The sequence below is a fragment of the Periplaneta americana genome, chromosome 15, assembly GCF_040183065.1.
Source record: "Periplaneta americana isolate PAMFEO1 chromosome 15, P.americana_PAMFEO1_priV1, whole genome shotgun sequence".
NCBI classification, from domain to species: domain Eukaryota; kingdom Metazoa; phylum Arthropoda; class Insecta; order Blattodea; family Blattidae; genus Periplaneta; species Periplaneta americana.
In genome coordinates, this window is record NC_091131.1 from 184,423,785 (window position 1) to 184,446,727 (window position 22,943).

Sequence of the window (22,943 nt, forward strand, 5' to 3'; positions counted from 1 at the left end):
CTTCGCATAAGCCTAATTTAGTTACTGTTATTCTGCTTTCAGCCACCCACCTTAATACCCATGCCTCACTGCTATATCAGAGCACAAGGTTTATTAAAGGCGTATTCTAGTGATTTTCTGTGCCATGGAAGGTTTCATTACCCTGTTGATTATTCCCATACTTTTGGAGTATTTTACAAATTTGGTCATATTCAAACCAATATCAAATATTAATTTGTAGCCAAGATATGTAAAATCCTTAAGTCTTTCTAACATTTTGCCTTCTAAACGTATTTTACGTGGAAGAGAATATTTTTCCCAGAAGGCCATAATTTTGTTGCTTTTCTTCTGTATTTATTTCCATGTTATATTGTTTTGCAATTATATTTAAATTATGCACTGAATACTGTAAATCATTTTCTGTAGGTGCTATTGAAACCAGGTCATCTGCAAATACTGCAAATATCAATGAACCTATTTTTAAATTCCTGTGTATCTGCAACTGATCATGTCGCATTTGTCTCCATTCCTGAAGAATTTCATTCTTGTGCATTATAAACAGAAGGTGGGAAAGGCCGCAATCCTGTTTTACTCCTGTGTTAATTTCGTCATATCGCGTGTGTAGGATGTTTGGCTATATCAGTAGCTCGTGGATTTTTGTTCTGTGTCTGTTTTTATTGTCGTGTGTTATAGATGGCTTATGTTCATGTAACTGATTTACATTTTGTTTTAATGTTGATAATATTAGTGATTAAGGAGATCATGAATCATGGCAGGCCTATGTAAATTTCCAATCTGGCATGTGCCTTCGTGACGGAGGGAAAAGCATGAAAAACGATTGACTGAGCACGGGATTTGAACCCGGGGCCTTCCGAATACTAGTTTCAAACACCACCGTTTGAGCCAAGTCGCTCAGTTTTCTTTATTTCTTATCCATTTCTTGTAATTTTATTGTTTGCTAGTTGCAATTATAACAATAAACGTTACACTAACAATTATAACAATAAACGTTACACTACAGTAGACTACTAAGACATGCTGTGTTGTGCAGTGTTGTTCAGTTGTGCAATTAAAAGTTCTTCGGAGAAAATTTTGTCACTATAACTCTTATAACTCTTTCATCCAATATTCACACGATGCATAATATGCGAAAATTTCGGGGCATTTTACTGGAATGTGACGCTTTTTAGATTTTAATAATGATGAGGGATATCTTGCTCCAAAACATGACGGCCTTTCTTCCTGAAATTGGTAAATTCCCGTCTTCTCCTCAAGTCTTAGGCACGTGGCAGAAATGAAATATGACAATAACTTCAAGAATTGGCAACTGAGCTAAGTGTTTATCCCTTGATCGTTCCTTAGGGCCCTTACACACGAGCGACTTTTAGCCACCAAGGTCGACTGCAAAAAGCAGTGGGTTTGCCGCCGACATGAGCTGTTCTTCGACGGCAGACACAGTTGACATGAGCAACTCTACAGTCGATACGGGCGTTGTGTGTCGTCGGTTCCGGCGGCAGTCGAACTGCAAAAGGTGTGTCATTTTCACTCGCATTATAATAATGCACGCCGAGGAAGAACTACTTTTATTATTTCTTATCCGTCCTAGAAAAATACCTGTTAAACATAGAAAATATAGGATACATCGGATTCTCATTCATTGAGCGCAGTATGGCCAATTTCACTGTATTTTTCACGAGCTTCGTGCCTATGGAGATAATTTTTTTCACTATTTCAGAATGTCAGGGTTATCATTCGATCATCTGTTGGAAAAAGTGACCAGGCGTCAGTCGACTGAGGTGCTCGCCTGTCGATCTGGAGTTGCACTTGGGCCTGGATTCGATTTCCGCTTGGACTGATTACCTGGTTGGATTTTTTCCGAGGTTTTTCAACCGTAAGGCGAATGTTAGGTAATCTATGGCGAATCCTTGGTCTCATCTCGTGAAATAATATCTCGCTACCACCAATCCCATCGACGCTAAATTACTTCGTGGTTGATACAGCGTCGTTAAATTACCACATACACTGCAGTCCCAAAAACGGAGTAACTTCTCTTTCTTACACAGATAAGCTTGACAGATCAGAGAAAGAGAGACACTGCTAATTTTGTCAAGAAAATTACAATTACTACACCGAAACATGCCACAAAATAAAAAGAGCGTACATGTCAGCTGCCATAAAGTCTATTCCACTAACTTTTGCCTCTTGTTACAAAATAAATATTTTACCTCTAACTACTGCACAAAGTTTGATCATAATCTGATAGATAGAAGGAAACTTATTAAATTTATCTAATTTCACCCCTATAATGGGGTAGTTTGCTTTACACAAATATAATTAGAGCTTGTATACAAAACAAGTATGTTACCCTTAATTATAGTACAATTTTGATGAAAATCTGTTTCGTATGAGAAAAGGTACTAATTTTATCTAAATTCACCCCTACAATGTGACAGTTTCTTTTACACAAGTATAGTTAGAGTTTGCATATAAAACAAATATACTGCCTATATCTGCTGTGTAAATTTTAACGAAAATATGTTAGATAGAAGAAACGTTATTAATTTCCTCTAAATGCGCCCCTTATAAGGGGTAGTTTCCGTCAAACGTAACAAGAGTTGCTGTACAAAACAAATATACTACCTGTAACTACTGTACAAAGTTTCATGAAAATCTCTTAAATAGGAGAAAAATTAATAATACGAGTAGTTGTTAATTTTTCTATAAATTTAGCCCCTATAAAGGGCAGTTTCCTTTATACAAGCATAATCGGAGTCTGTATACAAAACCAATTGTACAGCCTATAACTACTGTACAACTTTTCATGAAAATCTGTTAGATAGAAGAAAAGTTATTTATTTTTCTCTAAATACACACCCTTAAGGTGTAGTTCCCCTTCTACCAACGTATTCAGTTTGTATATAAAACAAATATACTACTTACTTACTACTTACTGGCTTTTAAGGAACCCGGAGGTTCATTGCCGTCCCCACATAAGCCCGCCATTGGTCCCTATCCTGAGCAAGATTAATCCATTCTCTATCATCATATCCCACCTCCCTCAAATCCATTTTAATATTATCCTCCCATCTACGTCTCGGTCTCCCTAAAGGTATTTTTCCCTCCGGCCTCCCAACTAACACTCTATATGCATTTCTGGATTCACCCATACGTGCTACATGCCCTGCCCATCTCAAACGTCTGGATTTAATGTTCCTAATTATGTCACGTGAAGAATACAATGCGTGCAGTTCTGTGTTGTATAACTTTCTCCATTCTCCTGTAACTTCATCCCTCTTAGCCCCAAATATTATCCTAAGCACCTTATTCTCAAACACCCATAACCTATGTTCCTCTCTCGAAGTGAGAGTCCAAGTTTCACAACCATAAAGAACAACCGATTATATAACTGTTTTATAAATTCTAACTTTCAGATTTTTCGACAGCAGACTGGATGATAAGACCTTCTCAACCGAACAATAACAGCCATTTCCCATATTTATTCTGTGTTTAATTTCCTTCCGAGTATAATTTATATTTGTTACTGTCCAGCCAAATGGTTAAATCGCATCCCGGTTTGTAACACTCGTTCCTCCTGTCCCCTCTGTAAGGGCTAGTTGCTGAGGTGTTGGGCTCTTCTCTACAAAATATTTGCTCTACGGAATTGGAAGTTTACGTAATATTATACAACTGTTTTAAATAATTTAAAGAAAAGGGCCCCGTTAAACAAGTAGGCCTGTCATATGATTTTCCTAGTTTTGACGGCCATGTGACATAACCAATCGGACGGACAGTAGCATGACAACATGTACGTCACCAAGCTATTAACAATAAAACTTAATCTGTCTGTGTCTCTATTTTAAGCTGCATATATATCTTGCAGACCTCAATTTTTAAACAAATTTTGATCTATAAGCTGCACTCATGTCAAAAACTTTTATGTATTAATTTTTGAGACCTCATGAAGGTTTTACTGTCATATATATATATATATATTAGACTGTTCATAAGTCAAATTTTTCTTGTTTTTCTTACCATTGTATTTTTTATATCTTCACGTCATGTACCTTAACACATTTCGACGTTACTTGTCCATCTATGTCTTTATATGAAAAGCTTAATATCACGCAAGTCTGACCTGAAGATGCTATTATAATAGCGAAAGCACTAGTCAGAATATGTTCATGTAACCTATGTAATATTTTGTATTTTGAATAGACAGTTATTGAAGGACTTTTGATATTTGTTTCTTTAAATGTGTTAACTTGTCGGACCAAATGCCTTTCAAATTTAATCATAAGAGTAAAGTCTGAAAACGAATCAAAAGATGAAGCACGTAGTAACGGTTACTTCTAATATAGGTATAACCTCAAAGAAAGATAAATTCAGGGAACTGAAATCAAGTTTAGACTTGTATTAAAAAATGAAATTGATTCGATTCTGGAATGTAGACTATGATTATATCGTAAAAAAGTCCGTTAAAAAGAAGAAAATGGCACTAATGTAACAAAAAGTATAACATTTCGTAAATATGGCCAGTAAACATTTAAAGACCAAAAAAATACAAATAAACGCAAGTAAAAGTAGAGTATATTGGTTTATGTTGACGTGAAACGAGTTTATACTGTATCCTGCATTGTTTGTGATGTCTAAGGAAAAATATGATATTTCATAACTCCAAGCCCTATTCATCACTCATCAACTCACCACTATTTTCCCACCTCACTTCTGATATTCCCATCACATCCATTCTGATTCCTCTCACTGTTTCCTTCAAGTTTTCCAACTTACCTGGTACAGGAGGAGTCTTCACATGCCAGGTTGTAGTCGATCTTCTTGTCAATCTTCTTGTCCATCTTGTCCATCTTCTTGTCCATCTTCTTTTCTTCTCTCCGTTGGATTTCGTCATGACATGTCCTTCCCCAGTATCCCCCACCCGGACATCCGATTGGGGGGATAGTTTACGTCCGGAATTTTTTACCAGGGAAAGACTCATCATGGCATTTTTATCATATCATAAACTATCTTCTTGGGATATGTATAAATGCGGTAGCCTCCCATTGCTATCCGCACACCACTCTCTCTTTCGCATCTTAAAAGATCCCAGGGGGCCCCAGCGTGAAGGTGAGGAGAGTGGATTTGACTAATTAGGCCCTCCGGACTTCACCGAAATTTTCCACAAGGGTTAAATATCAGTTCCATCAGGGTTTTTGACCCGATCAGAGACCAGGAAATCCCAATTAGCCTTTGCCCCCCATAAAGGTCATCCATGCGAAAGAATAACTAAGATACTTATCGAACATAACACCAAGAAAGTTAGTGTTCCAGGATTTAAGATTAAAGTTACAACATTGAATGTAAAATTAACATTATTACAAGAAATAAATCTTAAATCTCAAATCTCTCCGCAGTGCATATGAAGAGAAGGCATATGTCACTGTTGTTAGGGATTCATCTGTCGGATAGGGGCGTTAAGCTTGACGGCCCTCTTAGTGCTATTTGACAGGAGTAGGCTACGTGCCGGCACCGGGATTCTCCTTCTCTCTTTCTCATCTTCATCATTATCACTCATTCCATATACTATACTTACATATACACTCACCCTAGTACAAGACATAACTCTCAACAGATACACATCATGTACAGCGTGACCCGCCGAAGTGGTGTGCAACTAGAAAATGGGACACAGTTCTGCCATCTATCCGCAATATGTGAAACCCGAATCACGTAAAGTGAAGTGGGTAGACATTAAATACATACATACTAAGAAATAAACGTGAAGTTCTGTCTACATTAATAGGTAAGATTACTAGAACGGTCGACCTGCGTGGCGCAAGCGGTATAGGTATGGCGCTGGCCTTCTGTGCCCGAGGTTGCGGGTTTGATCTTGGCCCAGGTCGATGGCATTTAATGTGCTTAAATGCGACAGGCTCATGTCAGTAAATTTACTGGCATGTAAAAGAACTCCTGCGGGGCATAATTCCAGCACACCGGCGACGCTGATATAACCTCTGCAAGTGCGAGCGTCGTTAAATAAAACATAATTTATTTGTTATTAGAACGACACCATTTTTAAGTTCACAAATACTATTAATGAATTTTTAGTTTGCTCATTACCTAGATGCGAAGCAGAAACAAGATGAAGTCAAATGTCTATCAAGATTAAGCAAACTAACACTTCAATATTATTCATTTATGCAGTGATAAGAAAAGTTGTGAAACATACAAAGGAAAAATCGTGAACTGAATACAATTTATTAAATTAATAACTATAGGATTGATATAATTCTAAAAAAAAAGTTTTAATTTTAATTTTCATATTCTTGTGGAGTGGCGGACACACAGGTATGCATGAGATAATTTTTATTGTGCTACTAAAACCCCTTGAGTCTTGGTATTGCCTAAACCCTAAAAGACACAAAACGCTATAAGGAAGAACATACTCTTTTATCGTCGTTGAAATGGACATGTTTTCACACATTTGAACATAGAAGCTATCAAAAAATCTCTACAAACTAATTTCAAGAATTAAGAAGAATTGCCCGTTCAATACGTTATGAACATGCAATAATTTAACGTGTATATTTCTCAAAGCAAAAGCCTTACATTTCTAGAGGTAAATAATCTTAAACCCTCAGGTTCCTGCTACTGCAATGCGGACCAGGAATATTTCTTGAGCAATAGTTCATGCTAATTCAATTGTTTGACGTAATAAAGAAGATGAAAGTCGCAAGGCCTTACTTTGTTGGCGAAACGTTTAGTCCACCATCATTAATTCCATTGTCTGTTATCCTGATGTTCGACAGGGTTAGTTAAAGGGTCCCACTCCATGGGCTGCATGTCACTGTCGGCGTCGATGCCTTCCCACTGCATGGGCTCCTGTTGTTCCTAGAAAATTTCAGAAATGTGGAATAATAAATGTTAAAATTTTAATCGACGATGGTGAAGTTTTAAAGACTATAAACGGCGTAATTTGTCTCACTTTAGAACAAAAGTAAAGTGATGTGTCCCATGATTTAGATTGACGCAATTACATTAGACTAGTCTCACCTAAATGAGAGGATTCTATGGAAGATTTAGAGTTCACTTTGTCTGAAAATGTTCTCTGTCGCAAGCAGATATCTCTGTAAACCTACAATACTGCAAGTAACTTCGATAATAATCGAATCAGTGAATTACTTGAAAATTCCTGGAATTGTTTCGAAAGTTCTGAAAGACTTGTAAAAGCCGCCTAAAATTTTTAATTTAATGTAATACAGCTAGTGACAATCGGCATCGATGGACTAGGAAAGAGACTCGTGTACTGGGATGTGAGTTAGATTACACTCCGTCTGATTGATTATAATTATGTGCATAACCTATATTTTGTTTCCACGCTCTCAGAGGCAGTGCCTAAAATGCAGTACAGACAGTGCAACTTTCTACATTCGAACGTGGAAAGATAAAATGTATCCACTTTTTTCTTTCTTTCCGGCAGCTTGTAAGTCTGTTATTTAACGAGGTCACTCAGCATCGTCTCTTGATCCGTTAGAATTCCTAAGTCGTTCTGGATGGCACGTTCCGTGGAAAATCTCTGCAGGGAGTGGAGCATGACTGTCTATCTCGCAAGAAGAATAGCTTATCTGTTCACATACAATAGTCGCAGGTGCCGAATCTTAGTTTATGATATATAACTACAACGTCTTTGGTTTTATTGCTGTATGACGAACTCATCTTTCCAACGACTTGGGAAGTCGATGTCAGTCATTTGCTTAACGCGAGTCTTTAGTCAAGTGTGAACTTCTATCACATTAGAATTCTTTTGCCATGATTAAATTGACAGTATGTTCACTAAAGTCTAGCAGACACGGGTTCAATCCTCGTCAGGGAGTGGCTCTATTTGTGAATGTCTAATGTAAGTTTAGAATTATTATTATTATTATTATTATTATTATTATTATTATTATTATTGGCGGGCGATGTTATGAAAAGTCATCTTCTTATTTTCACATTAGGACGATACCTATTAATATAGAAATCCTTACTATGTTAATATCAACGTAAAAAAGTAATTTCTTGTATTACATTTTTTTTACATTTTTTTACCATTTTAACTAACAGGTCATTTTTATATTTTTTCGGCATTTTTGGTCATTTTTAATACTTTGAAGAACTTTGAGATCATTTGGAATACATTTTACTTTCTTCTTTACCGATAAGTCTGTTATATCATTTTCTAATCAAATAGATCAGTAGCAATTACCTACTGAATAAGTGAATAACAATGGAGTTTGAGTTTTATAGTTTGGAACAGACTCTAAAGTCCATCCCTCATTCCACTGAAGGCTTCACCTCACACCACGGAAGTAATATCAAATGCTTGATAGCAGCTTAGTTTAAGTGAGGACTTTGATCGCTACTGTTCTTTTGTCGGTACGAGGGTGTCTTTAGAATTTATGTTTGGAACGGGGGACACTTCCACCATGTCCTGAACAAGACGCTGTGTCTTCAACATGGTTCGGAAGGAATGTCTACTGTAGTAGACAGTATTTTTAAAACAAAGATTGCAAGAATGCACGCTGCGCCACAATTTGTTTCGTCATTCATACTCCCTCATCTGGAAGATCTGGTAACAAAAGTGAAGTGCGGAAGGAGGAGGAGACAGAATGAAGTCACTGGCATGGACCACCCCTGATTGAAACACAGTGTAAACCCTCATTAAAATCTATAGTTTTCCCTTGAAACTTTCATTTTGTTGCATGTTCTTTTCCTTTATCTTAGCCAAATTGCAGGAAGTTGCCTCCTCTCTCCGAGATTTTCAGGGCAGTCATTGAAACAAAGTGACTAATTTTTAAGAAGTTGTGGTGTGAGTACGGTGAATAATATTTAAATGTCATTTTCTTTTAATTTCATGTCATTTTTCCATTAGTTGAAGGGCATTTTAATGATCATTTTATGTAAATTTTGAGGTCATCAACATCCGCCCCCTAATTATTATTATTATTATTACTATTATTATTATTATTATTATTATTATTATTATTACGCCGAGCAAAGTCCTTTCGTTGCTTTGAATGCGGGACTAATGAAAATTTAAAGAAAACAATAATAAAGTAATTCTTAAACAAGTACTTGTGGCTTAAAGAATCCTTCTGCAGTTTTCGCTTTTAAGTGACAGAGCTATTCAGTACGTTCTAGTTTTTTTCAAGTGGATTCGAACGATATGAACCGAGCTGATAGTAGATTCAACAATATTTTGACGAGAAAACCTCACAATACAAGTAACCTAAAAAAATAGGATTTAATTCAATTCTAATGCTGTTTGTAGTTCTTTAATCCCCCCAACTTTTAAAGTTCTATCGAGTTTCGTATATGGAAGCTCTAATATATATATATATATATATATATATATATATCGAGTTTCGAGAAATTGTGGTGCCGACCCATCTCTAATAATAATAATAATAATAATAATAATAATAATAATAATAATAATAATACTGTAATAAGCCTCACCCTGTATAGGACAGAGAGCTGGACGATGCTGAAGAAATATTTTGATGAGTCAATTACGGTTGAAATGGACTTCTGGAGAAAATCAGCAGGAAACCACTGTTAAAAATACATCAGGAATACTGAGATAAGGAGAAATATGAAAATGAAGAGGATATAATGGTGGAAATTGAAAGAGGACGATTTAAGTGGTAGGTATGGACATTTATGCAGAATGGATGAGACATGTACTCCTAAGATGGTGTATGAATGGAAGTGGGAGGGAAGAAGAAGACAACGACCACAGACTTACTGGAAACAGAATATGCAGCAACCTATGAGGAATATTGAGATCACAGAGGATCATGCTAAAGATAGAGATTGATGGAGGCAGTTAATAAATGGAAAAAAAAGAGTGAAGCTTGTGTGGCTGTAATGTCATACTGTTCTGGCAGGAGAAGAACCTCTGTAGTGAGGGATATTCTCAATGCTTGCTCACTCGCTCGTTCGTTGGTTCCTTGGTTCGTTCGTTCGTCTGTTTTATTTATTTATTTACTTATTTACTTATTTATTTATTTATTTATTTATTTATTTATTTATTTATTTATTTATTTATTTGTTTATTTATTTATATTTATGTGCTGGTCAACACCCGTTGGCCAATTAAAATACAGTATATAGGTAATAATAATAATAATAATAATAATAATAATAATAATAATAATAATAGACTAATATTGAAATTATAAAAAAACGAGTGTTTTTCAAACCAGAACACTCAAACTACAACTGTGGAACACACGAGAATATTTTCGAAGATCATAAAATTCAGTACTTATATCGAGAAATAATGCAGTTAAATTTACAAACAACCGCATCATCAAAGGGATGCCATTAAATGTTGCTGCACAAACAGTATAGGCTTTCCAATTCTGTTAGGCCAGTGGTCGTCAGCACTCGCTGAAATGGGTAGAGTGCATGGAGGGTAAGGAACTCTGCTCTGTCGTGCACAAGGAATAGGGAGACAGCATACCCGCCAGCAGCGACGATTGCACGCTAGGGCAGTGTCTGTCCGCGGGTAAGAGACGCTAGCCAGAGAGTGCAGTGTTCTGATGATCGCTGTGTTAGGCTATGTACTAGGGCTATAGGTTGACGCGTTAACGTAATTTAATCAAGTAATTGTCTTGGAAGGAGGCAATTCAATTCAGATATTGCAAATCTCATATTATGTGGGGTTGGAGCAGTGCCAATCCGATATTGTAAGAAAGTAATGCAATCTGACATAACTGGGTTACAGAATCATATTAACAATGTGTGAAAGAACAACCTTCCTGATTCGTTTTCTTTATATCGTCGGTTTAGAAGCAAAACACATTAAACGATGAAAGAGTAATGGAACGGAGAAAAATTCTCTCCAGCGCCGGGATTTGAACCCGGGTTTTCAGCTCTACGTGTATCCGGTGTGGCTTAGTGGATAAAGCATCAGCACGTAGAGCTGAAAACCCAGGTTCAAATCCCGGCGCCGGAGAGAATTTTTCTCTGTTCCATTACCCTTTCATCGTATGATGACGCAGAATATCTGCATGGAAATATCATATGTACTTCGGTACATTGAAATAATATATGATATGCGTAAATCACGAAGTGATTTAAGACGGCGCTTATTCCGTCGGATCCCGGCCAACTAGTCACTCATAAAAAGTGCACCTCAGCACATGTGTGGACTTCGGTCCTATTTTCATAGACCTCTATGCAGAGGGCGGCAGTGCAGAGGGCGGCCACTAGAGGGAACCCAAGAGTTGGAACTCAATCAGAGACAATTCTGTCCGACGTCGGGGTTGTATCCGGTGTGGCTTAGTGGATAAAGCATCAGCACGTAGAGCTGAAAACCCGGGTTCAAATCCCGGCGCCGGAGAGAATTTTTCTCCGTTCCATTACTCTTTCATCGTATGATGACGCAGAATATCTGCATGGAAATATCATATGTACTTCGGTACATTGAAATAATAAAACACATTAAGTAAAAAATATAACTTCTGAGAAAACGGCGTATATAATGTGCACAATGCAGTCTGTGTGTATAAACTTAGAATTGAACAATCATATACACATAAAGAGAACAACTTACTAAAAATAATACTTTGAGGATTCAGTTTTTCCAAGAACATACAAACGCCGTTTCTCAAAATTAATAAATATTTTTTACTTAAATTGTTTTGCTTGTAATCCGACATTATCAAAGATTTATCCTAAATTACCCTATATTAAAAGAAATACATGAATATTAAAACAAGAGAATAATTTCATCTCAGTTTCACACTTATCGGTATTTGCGTGATGTCAAATTACAAAATACTTTCAATGAATTGAGGCAACATAGCCTTATTGATCCTAAATCTTTAGGTTTAAACCCTGATATAAGTGTTTTAGATTATTGGAAAATGTTTTTTTTTCTCTGCAAAATGCTGCAGACCATCAGGTGTTCCCGAATCTGAAGACTATTTTCTGTCTGCCATCGTCAAATGCATCAGTAGAGAGAGTTTTTAGCCAGCTAAAGCTAATAAAAACTCGTCACAGAAATCAGCTAAAAACAGACACGATGAGTGAAATTATGTGTACCAAAAATGGTGTTCAGGACTGTGTTAAATTTGAACCCGCAAAAAACTGTTACAGCAGAACTGGAAATAAGACCGATATAGTTCAATATTAATAGTAAAATAATGCTTTAATAAGCAATTTCTTTTTCCATATCAAAGCTTCTAGTTTTTTCATTATTACCCTAAAATTACCCTAAGAGTAACCTTACCTTAGAATTACTCTATGTAGTACAGAATTACCCTAAAAGTGGCAACACTGCTGTATTTGTAGTATTTAAATCTAATTCCATCTAATAAAATACATATTTCGCATACATGGAACGAATTATACCATTATACAGGGTGGAAGGGAACCTATTGTACTAAATCACAGTGGTAATAGATGAAGTCAATGCGAACCAGTTTTGTCAAATAAGTTTTTGATACGTCCAATAGTTTTGAGAATAAGAAATGTGAGATGTTGCAACGCTCCTTGAGGTCATTGCTATGCAGTATGGGTGGGTGAGTGTAACTGCAGTCATCCACTCCGCAAGACTTGCGAGAGGAGAATGTAAACAAAAACGTCTCATCAAATACATTTCAATAAAATTACTGTAGATGAAAACAAAGTATTTAATCAATTAAGTACGCAAATTGTTTGGTTTTAGCATTCTTTATTACTTAATCACATGGTAACGCAGAATTCCTGCATGGAAATACCATTATGTACTTCAGTACATCATAATAATATGTTATGCGTAAGTAATCACTTAGTGATTCAAGATGGCGTTCATCCCATTGGATTCCAGCCACTTAGTCACTCGTAATGAGTGCACCTCTGTACACAGTGCGTTGGACATTATGTCAATGTCACATATTCTGTGACACAGTACATGAGGGTAGGCCACCAATGGAAAACTGAGAGGTAGAACTTAACTGAGACGGATTCGATCAGGCATCGGAACTATAATCCGGTGTGGCTTAGTAGATAAAGCGTCAGCACGTAGAACTGAAAACGCAGATTCGAGTCCTGGTGCCGGAGAGAATTTTTCTCTGTTCTATCCATCCTTTATCATGTGGTAACGCAGAATTTCTGCACGGAAATATCATACTGTTAGTGACTGGTAAATCCGACCCTAGAACTTGGAGAAGTTAGGGGTGAAAATTGCTCCCCACCCACCACACGCTTCAGTAGCAAGAGTTTGTCAGTCAGTTTATGGTTGTCAGGTGGTCACATCCTGCCTGCCTGTGTGTTGTACGTGTTGAAAACATTTGGTTTGATGATCTTTCGCTTTCGCGTTCTGTAATATATTACTAGTTCTTTAGTTTTTGTTATAACATTTTAGTTTAGTTAGTGTGTTCTTCTTTATAATTGTTTCAAGTTTTTAGTTATAATAAATGTCGCCTTGGACTTACTCATTCGGTGTTAACATCCGACTCCCTGTGCCTAGTTTGAAAGCGGGAATCTGATTTCAATGCCAAGCCTGATTTGATAATTACTTATGATGATGGGTAATGAACTTCTTCGTTACTTTAGCCCTTTGTCCACTTCTTAACGATTCGAGGGAGTCTCGCTGTCCTTTGGCAGGCCTTCGTACACAACTTCTTTCTTTGTCTTGTTTTATCTCCACCTTAACAAGCCAACGAGATGTAGGGGATGGCATATCTTTCACAATACAGGACCATAGTGGAGACATTACAGGACAAGTGCAAGACCTACCGAGTCCTGTGGCATAGAGATAAATTTCACCCCACGTCAGGAATGGAACCACGGACTGCCTAGTTGTGAAGCACACGCTGTCGTAACTGCGGATCCTACACTTCTTTCCTGTGAAAATTTATTGCTAGCTACTTTCACAACGCGACTTCTTAAAAGTATTATTTTATTCTATTTTTACAGCAAAGTGCTGGCTGGCACTTTCTCTTAATTTGCAGTTAGCTTATCGAAACAATTTTGAAATTACTGAAGAGTGTGATTAACTCGCAATTTATTAAAGGAGTATGTTAATTCATTTACAGCTGTTGAAAGGACTGCGACTGGATAGGCAAAACGTTTTCCCATTACTAATTAAACTACATAATAGCGAACTAGTATTTACTATTTAGATGTAGTTATAGTCATTTTCAGAATACCCTCAGATCGCTTTAATGTGTATTTGCTATTTGATGTATTACATTTAGGACACTGCAGTCCTAAGTTTCCAATAATGTTTTAATTACCATTGGTCACAAATGTTTGATGAAATAGTTAATTTCGGCGAACTAATGCACGTAGTAATTTACCAGAAATCTTCTCAAACTTATTTTCCTTCTGATTTTGTTGTCAGAAATATGCAATGCGAATTCATCCCTTTGTTGCAATATGTCATTTTGGTTAATGTGTGAATTTCGGCATTTCTCGTGTGATTTATCTAAGTGTATCCAACCGTTCATATAGTGCTGTTTTTTTTTAAACAGCGCCCTATTTTGTAACAGAAAATAAGCATGTAATATGTAATAGTAAATAATATTTGAACAGGTGAATGTGTTCAGTTTAATGGGATGGCTGTTATCAAATACAGCTAAAAGGGTTTCTGAGGCTAATGTAATTGAAGCAACAGCATTATGATTCACCAGTGAGTAATATGTTTTCTTTATCAATAGTAGCAGTAGCAGGGCAGTCTCTTCTCTACCTTCTACCTAGGTTTTGTCACGTGTTTGTTGACAGCTTGCGGACTGTTAGAAGTGGAGCGGGTGAAATTCGTTACAGGGCCGGATTTACCAGTCACCAACAGCACGTACTTCGGTACATCAAAATAATATTCTTTATGACGCTATAACCACTTTAACTTTAAGTTTAGTGCCATGAAACTTAATTTAACATTCACTGTTTCTATTTCCATTAAAGATTCCTTTGCATTAGATGTAAACTCAAAATAACATTATTACGAATACACATCCTATAGCTCAACCTTCATTGAAGTTATTATCTTTGAAGGAATTAAAAATAAATTAACGTAGAAAAGAAATTAAGTTTACAGTATTGTTAAATAATGTGTTAAGTGTTACGATAGTACAGTAATTTGATCGAAACGTATGTGATGAGAGGTTTTTGTTTACATTCTCCTCTCGCAAGTCTTGGAGTTACACTCGTCCCCACTGCGGAGCAATGACCTCAAGGAGCGTTACGTTTCGTACTCCCAAAACTGTTGACGTATCAAGAAAATTATCTGTCAAAACTGGTTCGCATGACTTGATTTATTATCTCTGTGAATATTGTAATAGGTTCCCTATGTATCTAGTTCCTTCTCATACATAGCACACAATTATTGTCCTTCTAAGAAGAGCATGTAGAAATTATCGTGAAAAATTAATTTACCAAAATTTTATTTAAAGAGCTACTTTTAGTTACTTCGCCAAATATTTAAGAAGAAAGTACGTACTATTTCACACATTCTTATTTATTTAACCGCAATTTTCTGCCAAAAGCAATGTTTGCAGGAAAGCCTGTAGTATTTCCCAAGTATCAGGCCAATTAACTCTGAGCACCGAATAGAGGCATCAGCACTGCTACTATCCGTGTGAAAGTCTCTTGTCCGTACCACGAAACTTTGAGGAAATGCATTAGGTTTCATGAACATCACATTCGTGTATACTTCATAACGTGAAAACTAGGAAACTTGGGAAGTTTACAGTCGCCAACGGAGCGACTGCGAGCTTCTCCTGTACAGCAACTCAGCGGAGGGCACAGCTGAATGAAATAACGAAATAGGTTTTTGATTCATTCATAAAACATCAGAGTGGACGCAAAACTGAACGGCACGCAGCATGCAGTTTGACAACCGGAACAAATCTGTCACTCGGTAAATAATTTGTACATATTAAAGTAAAAGCTGCTGCCAGGAAGTCAAAAGGAGGATAGCAATGGCCAAGGAAGCTTTTAATAGAAAAAGGAGCATCTTCTGCAGACCTCTGGAAAACGAACTAAGGAAGAGACCAGTGAAGTGCTTTGTGTGGAGTGTAGCATTGTTTGACGGCAGAAACATAGACGTTACGACGAAGTGAAGAGAAGTGAATAGAAGCATTTGAAATGTGGATATGGAAAAGAATGGAAGGTTGAAGTGGCCAGACAGAATAAGAAATGAAGCTGTGTTGGAAAGAGTGGGTGAAGAAAGAATGATGCTGAAACTGATCAGGAAGAGGAAAAGCAATTGGTTGGGTCACTTGCTAAGAAGAAACTGCCTACTGGATGATGCATTGGAATGAATGGTAAACGAGAAAAGAGTTCGGGGCAGAAGAAGATATCAGATGATTAAGATATATGGACATATGTGGAAACAAAGAGAAGGCAGAAAATAGAAAAGGTTAGGGAAAGCTAAGTCTGCAGTGAAAGACCTGTCCTTGGACAGAACACTATGAATGAATGAATGAATGTACAATTTGAATATCGTAATTTTGTGATAGGCTATATTGTTGTAGTCATCTCTTGTCCCCAAGGTATCACATTTGCCATATTCAAAATAGTGTAAAATCTTCAATGCTTTATGTAACGTAACACAATGTAGACCTTACTGATGAGCCCTACACCTCTTAGCTGAGAAAAATAATTATCTCCACCTTGTACAAGTGCACTTATATATTTACTGGATGTACCTGCTCTACAAACCTACATATTTAAATTGATTTTTTTAATTTTTAGTAGGTCATTTTACGACGTTTTATCGACATCTTAGGTTATTTAGCTTCTGAATGAGATGAAAGTGATAATGCTGGTGAAATGAGTCCGGGGTCCAGCACCGATAGTCACCCAGCAAATGGTCATATTGGGTTGAGGGAAAATCCCGGATAAAACCTCAATCAGGTAACTTGCCCCGACCGGGAATCGAACCCGGGTCACCTGGTTTCGCGGCTAGACGCGCTAACCGTTACTCCACAGATGTGGACATATGGTCTTATATCGTTATATGGACACTGACACCGTTTATGAAAGAAATGTCCTGTAAATGATGTTTTTACACGATAGTGTGTTTTTTTCGTCGTTACTGCAAACGGCCGCACTTTCTTTTTATGAGAAGTTTTTCATTATTTCCACCTAATTTTCTTCTAATTTCATTCAAAATTCCTCAAAATTCCCCTTTTAGTCATCCATAATCTCTCCAATAAAACAACACTCTTTCTGAAAATGATTAATGTAACCAAAACAGCTTCCATTTTACCTACACTTTGAAAAGCTAAAAACCCAACAAAACAAATTTACAATTCTTGAACCAGGTGACAACCACGTAGATAAAGTGCAATTGTTTTTTGTAGGATTGCTTTTCAAGTACCGAAAGTCAAGAGTTGGTTTGTTTCTTCTCCTCGAATATTGTTACAAGGCATTCATCTCTTACACATCACGTGCCGCTTGAAGGTACCTCTGCCTATCTTCCGATAGGGCTGTGTAAGGTAGACAAATATTCTTTTAGATATATCAATTCTGCTTTATAGCACTAATATCATGTTAATTCAATATAGCATATTGCGCATCGGATAGCTCAGTGTAAAACAAAAAGTACATAAGCATATTAAAACATGATATCGTTCATATAAGGAGATTCCCTCAGATATAGAAAAATTGAACCAAGTTCAATTCTCAAAATTTCCCAATTCTATAACTTACAGAAAATCTTATTATAACCAAAATATAAATAGACTAAATTAGGATATTTTTAAACACACTTCCGTACAAATTTTTCTATGTTTTATGAGAGGAATATTGGTAAAGATTTCTTACTGAAATGAAACAAATATACAAAATATTTTAACTATTTATTGCACTATTTTTTTATTTAGGATCTACATGAAAACTCCTCCTTGAGGGACACTAGGACTGAATTTTTGGCCAAAATAGTAAAAATAAACATTTTTGTTTCTTTCCATAAATAATTATCTTATACAATTGTTTATATCCTCTGACTGAATTTTTTGCTGATATGTATAGCCTATCTATTACACTGGTCAACAATGATTTTGTTAAATAAATAATTTCGGTTGTTTCTTATGTATTGCCATCTGCTGATTCCAAAAATGAAGTCAGAAATTTTCCATCACCCACCATTTTTTTTTATTTTGAAAATAAAATTGTTCCTGTTTATTAGCATTTGTGGTATATAACATGCTGATTAGAAGGCGTATTTTACATTTATATTTCATTACATTGTGTCAAAAATTGACTTGTAACGTTTGATATTGTTGCCTGTGAATTCAAGAATAACAACAATAATATTTCCCTCACAACATTGTGATTGTAAGGTAAATTTTCCAGATGAATAGGCGCTTTCTTTAAAGACATATGAGTAAACTTATTCTGTGCTCTCTTCCATTGTCAATTGAATTGTGATAGAAGTGTATAATACCATACCTAATAGTGCATTGTAAGGAGTAGTGTGTAAGAGTATAATGTATAAGAAACATGTCTTGAAAGTGTCTTATTGATAGAAACAACTTCTGTTAAGTCTGTGGTGAGCTCACTTCAAAACCGCAGAGGCAAAATTTTACTCCTCTAGTTAGAAGAGCTTATGACTGTTATTTTAACAACAAAATAGACCAGAACAAGATATGGGCCCTGGAAATCTGTTGTGCTAAATGTGTAACACTATTAACTAGTTGGTTAAAAGGATCCTGTCATATGTCTTTTGCAGTCCCTATGATATGGCGCGAACCTAATGATCATTTGACAGACTGCTACTTCTGATTGACAAATATATCTGGAATAAGTTTTGTAGTCCAGACACTGTTAAATATCAATCTTTAATTTCTGCAATTCGGCCGGTGCTTCATGAGCCAGGACTTCCCATACCAACTGCACCAGATGATATAACTTTGACTGAAGTAATTCAAAGTGTTCCTGACGTTCAGAATGAATTACAAAATGATTCAGATTTTGTGGAAGATGATACTATAAATGAACCTCACTTTCTAACACAGGAGGATTTAAATGATTTGGTTCGGGATCTTGGTTTAAGTAAAAGCAAGGCAGAATTACTCGTCTCATGATTGAAAGGCTGGAAGCTGCTGCAGGTAACACCAAAGTATATTACTTTCGCCAATGCCAAAAGGAATTTGAGCATTTGTTTTCTAAAGAGGAAGACCTAGTTTTCTGCAATGATGTTGAGAATTTGTTCGAGTCACTGGGTGTTGAGCATAAACCTGAGGATTGGCGTTTATTCATAGACTTCTCAAAAACAAGTTTCAAAGGAGCGTTACTACATAATGAAAAAAATGTATATCTATCCATTCTTTTAGGTCATGCAGTTGGTATGAGGGAAAATTATGATAATATGAAGCTCTTACTATCCACTATCAAGTGTGACAATTTTTCTTGGCAGATATGTGGGGATTTGAAAGTAATAGCTATCTCATTTGGGTTACAGCTTGGCTATACTAAATTTTGCTGCTTCTTGTGCAAGTTGGATAGCAATCATAAAAGTAATCATTACATAAAAAAGAACTGGCCAAAGAGAGAGTCAATTTAATCCAGGACAAGTTAATGTTCTTCACCAACCACAACTTGTAAGTTCTAAAAAAAATCTTATTCCCTCCACTGCATATCAAACTAGGCTTGATTAAGAATTTTGTGATAAATTCCCAAGAATCACTGAAGCTGAACTAAAAGAAGGAATATTTGTTGGCCTCAAAAAGGAAACTGATGAAAGATACGCAATTTGAAAACCAGTTAAATATGCAATAAGCAGCTGCATGGTTGTATTTAAAAAATGTTGTCACGAACTTATTAGGAAACTTCAGGTCTGAGAACTATAGAGAACTTGTCAGTGAGATGATTGAGAACTACAAGATCATGCGACGTAATATATCTTAAAAATACACTTTCTGCATCACATATCGAATTCTTCCCCTGAAAACCTAGGGCTGTGAGCGACGAACACGGGGAGCATTTCCACCAGGACATCATGGAAATGGAAAGGTGCTACCAGGGTAAATGATGTCCAAATATGTTGGCAGACTATTGTTGGATAATGGAGAGAGATTTTCCTCAAGCAAAGTACAGCCGAAAATATGCTTCACATACATTTTAGGTCAATAAATGTAATTTCAGCTAAGATATCGTAATACTATATTGTATAGATACGAAAAATGTTTTTCATGTGATTACTCTAAAACTCTGGGTGATGGAAAAGTTCTGTAAAAAGATTTGAAACCAGCACAAAAAAGTCACTTAGAATCACCCATGTTTCCCATTTAACAGACAAAAGTTTAAATTTTGTTGACCAGTGATCAGGCAGTACATCTCACTTGATATGTGTCAGAGGAAAAATAATTGTTTGTATGCATCTGAAGTCTGACTAGTGTAATATGTATGCAATGGAGGGGAAAAGTAACTGACCACTCTACCCCATTATCTCCTGGTCTAGTTGCCTCAGTGCCTTGAGGTTAAAACCTGTCTTCGAACAGTTGACTAAACAACAACATAATTTGTTTAACATTCTGTCCTATATTTAACCCCCACCTACAAATTTTAAAGCTCTGGCGACCATTTTTAAGATGCTATGCGCAGCTCTCTTAAACCTACCACACCCACTAAAAATAAAGTTTTCTCAAAACTAGGGCTTTGGTCAACATAGAATGGCTATTATTTCAGGAGTTGCATAACTTAATGCGATCATTTATGTTGAAGGTTTCCGTTTGCTCCGATCTACATGAAACTATGCAAGAATACTCAGCTTAGTCTAATACACAAAGCTGTGTATGGAATGAGTTTTTTACCGAAAACTTTTCATAACATGAATTTTTAACTTTAAAAAAATTGAAGAAAATTATTAAGCAAAAATTATTATTTGTAAGAAAGTGTTTATCTCGTGAACCAATTCTCAGATTTAAAAATCCATATGCAGTTTTCTTTATCATGGAATGTAAGTCCCTCACAGAAAATGTTTAAAAGCAAAAACAATTCTGAAGCCGTCAGCTAGGATTTACGCATAATTTAAAATTACTTACTTATTTACAAATATCTTTTAAGGAACCTGCAGGTTCATTGCCGCCCTCACATAAGCCCGCCATCGGTCTTTATTCTGTGCAAGATTAAGCCAGTCTCTATCTTCATATCCCACCTTCATCAAATACATTTTTATATTATCCTTCCATCTACGTCTCCGCCTCCCCAAAAGTCTTATTCCCTCTGGCCTCCTAAATAACACTCTATATGCATTTCTGGATTCGCTCACACATGCTAAATGCTCTGCCCATCCCAAACATCTGGATTTAATATTCCTAAATACGTCAAGTGAAGAATACAATGCGTTCAGTTCTGTGTTGTGTAACTTTCTCCATTTTCCTATAACTTCATTCCTCTTTGCCCCAAATATTTTCCTAAGAACCTTGTTCTCAAACACCCTTAATCTCTATTCCTCTCTCAAAGTGAGAGTCCTAGTTTCACAACCATACAGAACAACCAGTAATATAACTTTTATAAATACTAACTTTATGATTTTTTGACAGCAGACTAGATGACAAAAGCCTTTCAACCGAATAATAACAGGCATTTCCCATATTTATTGAGCGTTTAATTTCCTCCCGAGTATCATTTATATTTGTTACTGTTGCTCCAAGATATTTGAATTTTTCCACCTCCAATTTTTATATTTCCATTTCGTACATAATCATATACTTTTTTTTTTTTCTGGAGTTACTTCCAAACCTGTCTCTTTACTTTCTCAAGTAAAATTTCCGTGTTTTCCCTAATAGTTTCTGGATTTTATCCTAACATATTCACATCATCCGCATAGACAAGAAGCTGATGTATCCCGTTCAATTCCAAACCCTCTCTGTTATCCTGAACTTTTCTAATGGCATATTCTAAAGCGAAGTTAAAAAGTAAAGGTGACAATGATTTAGCCCGCAGTGAATTGAAAAAGCATCGGGCAGAAGCTGGCCTATACGGACTCTGCTGTAAGTTTCACTGAGGCACATTTTAATTAATCGAACTAGTTTCTTGGGAATACCAAATTCAATAAGAGTATCATATAAAACTTCTCTCTTAACCGAGTCATATTTAATATTAATTTAATATTATTAAAATAAATGAAAATTAATGTCTATGGGTCATATTCATAGACATTCTTAGCGCGGACTTCCGGTGTATGATCAGCGAACTAATGTTTTTCGTATTCATAAACCAGTGTTAGCGATAGGATATGATATGATATGAATCCTGTACAAGTAACCAGTCGATAGCCGGGGCTAGTTTAGCATGTTCGTAGCGCGAGCTAGCGAAATGTCTGTGCATAGCACCCTTAGTAACTAATGAATAAAACTTGATGAAATTTGGTACTGTTATTTAAATGTACAGACACAACAAACCCGCCGAATTTGAAATAAATTAATCAAAAACATTAAAAGCTTCAAAACTCAGTCCCAGTGTCTCTCAAACCTCCGTATTACTGCAGAACCTCTGAACAAAAACTCCAGTTTTATTTTGACTGCATGAAATCATGTAAAATAGCGCAAGATTTTAACGTTGAAACTGATAAATAGAAAACAGATTTTTGAATAGATATGTGTCATCCTAATATCGCATTGGCGCACAATTACACAAATAATCGATTCGTGGTGTGAGCAGCTGCAGTGCCGTGATAACTCGAGACTGCAGCGTATATTTCCTGTGCAGTCGTCGACCCTTCGCCACGTTACGAAATTGTAAGAAATGTCGACACAAATGTATTTTCCACCCGAAAGTGCACGTCGTTGCACTACCGTCAATGTTAAACAGCATTACACGGGTTTAAATGTAAACTAGTGGCTTGTGCAGCAAATGCTGCTGCAAACTAAGTTCGTGAGACGTTCATATAAATTTTTTTCAGATTTATTTTCAGTGAAGAATACTTGACATTTTGAAAGTTATTTCCTTCCATAATAGTGAAACATTCTCCCTCTGAATGTTTCTTT

General features: G+C 36.2%; 1 long non-coding RNA gene across 2 annotated transcripts in view; it reads right to left on the bottom strand.

The window, feature by feature from the left end:
* Positions 1–22,943, bottom strand: part of LOC138715573 (uncharacterized) — a 105,928-nt gene that overhangs the window by 72,271 nt on the left and 10,714 nt on the right. For both annotated transcript variants that reach the window (XR_011336472.1, XR_011336473.1), the window contains exon 2: positions 6,718–6,864. This is a non-coding gene — a long non-coding RNA (uncharacterized lncRNA). The remainder of the gene's footprint in view (positions 1–6,717; positions 6,865–22,943) is intronic.